The 4286-nt window shown below is 44.8% G+C and overlaps 1 non-coding gene across 1 annotated transcript; it reads left to right on the top strand.

Annotated features, from left to right (window-relative positions):
• The first annotated feature begins 1475 nt into the window (after window positions 1-1475).
• Window positions 1476-1548, top strand: TRNAL-CAA (transfer RNA leucine (anticodon CAA)). The gene has a single exon. It is a non-coding gene; the product is annotated as a tRNA-Leu (tRNA).
• Window positions 1549-4286: the final 2738 nt, after the last annotated feature.

The raw sequence follows: 4286 nt of genomic DNA, 5'->3' as shown, positions 1-4286 counted from the left end.
TGTGAACACTCTCAAGGTTCGCTTACACGCAAAACAAAAACCCACAAAAGCAGCAGACTGCACAACCGTCGCCGTAGCTCAGTTGGTAGAGCACCGGAAGCGATATTCGGATGTCGTGGGCTCAGATTTCACCAGCGGCATGGTAGTTTTTTCTGCTGAATTTTACGTAAATTTTTTTATACCAAATGGTTGCCACTACAAATTAAAAAAAATTACAAACATTCCCCTATGCATCTTGGTTTCGGTGACTGTTGGCTTCCTTATTAATATTTTTTTCAAACGAGCCCTTCATTTCATTAAAATCGTCTGCTAATAGCTTAACGGGGTCTCGGTTCTGGCAGACTTGATGCTATAGGTAGCATATTAGGGCTCTTGCACAGTTTCCGCCATCGCCGTTAGATGATGTACTACGTAACACTCTCGGTATTACAGGACGTGCTATGTCCACCGCTATGGACGAGGGTGGCGCTGGCGAACACTCTCAAGGTTCGCTTACACGCAAAACATAAATACTCAAGAAAGCAGCCGACTGGACATCCATCGCCGCAGCTCAGATGATAGAGCACCAGACGCGATATTCTGAGGTCGTGGCTGACGATCACACTGGAGGCATGGCTGTTTTTTTCTGCTGCTTTATAAGTAATTTTCTTTAAACCAATTGATTGCAACTACAAATAAAAAAAATGACGAACATTCCCCTATGCACCTTGGTTTCGGTGACTGTTGGCTTGATTAATATGTTTGTCAAACGGCCCCCCATTTCACTTGCCTTGGCTGGTAATAGCTTAACGGGGGTTTCGGTTCTGGCAGTCTTGATGCCACAGGTATCATAAGAGGGCTCTCGCACAGTTTCCGCCACCGCCGCTAGATTACGTTCAACGTCACACTCGCGGTATTACATTACGTGCTACGTCCACCGCTATGGACGAGGCTGGCGCTGGTGAACCCTCAAAGTTCGCTTACACGCAAAATATAAATACCCACGAAAGCAGCAGACTGGACAGCCGTCGCCGTAGGCCAGTTGGTAGAGCACCGGACGCGATATTCGGAGGTCGTGGGTTCGGATCCCACCTGTTACATGGCTGTTTTTTCTGCTGCTTTATAAGTAATTTTCTTTAAAGCAATTGACTGCAAGCACAAATTAAGAAAATTACAAAAATTCCCCTATGCATCTTGGTTTCAGTGACTGTTAGCTTCCTTAATATGTTTTTCAAACGAGCCCCTTATTTGATTTGCCTTGTCTGCTAATAGCTTAGCGGGGGTCGCGGTTCTGGTGCACTTGATGCCATAGGTAGTATATAAGGGCTCTTGCACAGTTTCCACCATCGCCGTGAGAGGATGTTCTAGGTCACACTTGCGGTATTACAGGAGGTGCCACGAACGCCGCTATGGACGAGGATGGCGCTGGTGAACACTCTCAAGGTTCGCTTACGCGCATAGTTTAAATACTCACGATAGCAGCAGACTGGACAGCCGTCGCCGTAGCTCAGCTGGTAGAGCACCGGACGCAATATTCGGAGGTCGTGGGTTCGGAACCCACCGGCGGCATGGTTGTTTTTTGTGCTGCTTTATAAGTAATTTTCTTTAAACCAATCGATTGGCAATACAAATTTAAAAAATTTCAAACACTCCACAATACACCTTGGTTCCGGTGACTATTAGCTTCCAAAATATGTTTTTCAAACGAGCTCCTCATTTCATTTGCCTTGTCGGCAATTAGCTTAACGGAGGTCCCGGTTCTGGTAGTCTTGATGCTATAGGTAGCGTGAGAGGGCTCTCGCACAGTTTCCGCCCTCGCCTTTAAACGAAGTTCAACGTCACACTGGCGGTATTACACCACGGGCTACGTCCACCGCCAGGGACGATGTTGGCGTTTGTGAACACTCTCAAGGTTCGCTTACACGCAAAACAAAAACCCACAAATGCAGCAGACTGCACAGCCGTCGCAGTAGCTCAGTTGGTAGAGCACCGGAAGCGATATTCGGAGGTCGTAGGCTCGGATTTCACCAGCGGCATGGTTGTTTGTTCTGCTGAATTTTAAGTAATTTTTTTAAACCAAGTGATTGCCACTACAAATTAAAAAATTGCAAACATTCCCCTAAGCATCTTGGTTTCGGTGACTGTTGGCTTCCTTAATATGTTTGTCAAACGAGCCCTTCATTTCATTAGAATCGTCTGCTAATAGCTTAACGGGGGTCTCGGTACTGGCAGACTTGATGCCATAGGTAGCATATAAAGGCTCTCGCTCAGCTTCCGCCATCGCCGTTAAATGATGTACTACGTCACACTCGCGGTATTACAGGACGTGCTACATCCACCGCTATGGTGGAGGGTGGCGTGGTGAACACTCTCAAGGTTCGTTTACTCGCAAAACTTATATACTCACGAAAGCAGCAGACTGGACAGACGTCGCCGTAGCTCAGTTGGTAGAGCACTGGACGCAATATTCGGAGCTCGTGGGTTCGGATCACACCGGCGGCATGGTTGCTTTTTCTGCTGCTTTATAAGTCATTATCTTTAAACCAATTGTTTAACACTAGAAATTTAAAAAAATTACAAACATTCCCCTGTGCATCTTGGTTTCGGTGAATGTTAGCTTCCTTAATATGTTTTTCAAACGAGCCCCTTATTTCATTTGCCTTGTCTGCTAATAGCTTAGCGGGGGTCGCGGTTCTGGTACACTTGATGCCATAAGTAGTATATAAGGGCTCTTGCAGAGATTCCGCCATCGCCGTTAGATGATGTATTACGTCACACTCGCGGTATTACAGGACGTGCTAGGTCCACTGCTATGGTCGAGGGTGGCGCTGGTGAACGCTCTCAAGGTTGGTTACACGCAAAACTTATACACTCACAAAAGCAGCAGACTGGACAGCCGTAGCCGTAGCTCAGTTGGTAGAGCACCAGACGCAATATTCGGAGCTCGTGTGTTCGGATCACACCGGCGGATTGGCTGTTTTTTTTCCTGTTTTATAAGTAATTATCTTTAAACCATTTGTTTGGCACTAGAAATTAAAAAAAAATTACTAACATTCCCCTATGCACCTTGGTTTCGGTGACTGTTGGTTTGCTTATATGTTTGTCAAACGAACCCCCATTTCATTTGAATTGTCTGCTAATAGCTTAACTGTGGTCTCGGTTCTGGCAGTCTTGGTGCCATAGGTAGCATAAGAGGGCTCTCGCACAGTTGCCGCCCGCGCCATTAGATGAAGTTCAACGTCACACTCGCGGTATGACACCACGTGCTACGTCCATCGCTATGGACGAGGTTGGCGCTGGTGAACTCTCTCAAGGTTCCCTTACACGCAAAACAAATACTCACGAAAGCATCAGACTGTACAGCCGTTGCCGTATCTCCGTTGGTAGAGCACCCGACGCAATATTCGCAGGTCGTGAGTTCGGATCCCATCGGCGGCATGGTTGTTTTTTCAGCTGCTTTAAAGCAAGCAATAACTTCTTTACTTCCATCAGTGATGGAGGAGACTGCGAGTAAAAGTCCCTTTAGAGGCAAGCGACTTGACTAGAGCCCGCAGCCTCCTTTACAAGGCAAACAGCGATTGAGCAGGAGACATACATAGCAATTGACCACATGTGAAATTTGACAAAAAATAAACGCAAAAACACAAATTACCTGAAAAACGCTCTTCAATTATTTAAGAAAGATTGAGTGACAAAGTGTTGACCTAAATCTCGTACATCAGTTATATAAATATCAAGACTTGATTTCAGAAACAATTTTAAAAGTGTTGGTAGTGTGTATGATATCTGTTGTGTAGAATAATTGGCACGCAGAGTGACTACCTTCCACTGTTCCGTACACCTTGTGATGTAAGAATGTGTGTTCCTGGTGAGATAAAATAACTCATGAAGGAACTGTAAATTCTCTTTTACCTCCCGTTTGAAAGCTTGACTTAACTTCCAATGATAAAGGTTAAACTGGGGTATTATATTTGCTTTCGGAAATAAGTCTGATGTGTGGGCATTTTAAGGCATGTTAAATTTTACTCGCAAAAGCTTTTTCTGAAGTATATGTATCTTTTCTGAATTCGTACGTGATGTGGTACCCCACACGAGTAGACAGTAATAAAGTGTAGAGAAAAATAGGGTGTTATAAACAAGAACCTTGATTCTGTAAGGTAATAGTGGTCTCAGCTGCACCATCATGCCAACTACACGAGATAATTTGCCCAATATCGATTCTATGTGCATGTCCCAAAGCTTATTCTGTGTGAAAATAACTCCAAGTATTTTAAAACTATCTTCAGTTTCTATGTTTACATCGTCAT

This window comes from Amblyomma americanum, chromosome 6 (genome assembly GCF_052857255.1).
Source record: "Amblyomma americanum isolate KBUSLIRL-KWMA chromosome 6, ASM5285725v1, whole genome shotgun sequence".
NCBI lineage: Eukaryota > Metazoa > Arthropoda > Arachnida > Ixodida > Ixodidae > Amblyomma > Amblyomma americanum.
Note: the sequence above shows the minus strand (reverse complement) of the source record. Positions and strands in the feature narration are given on the sequence as shown.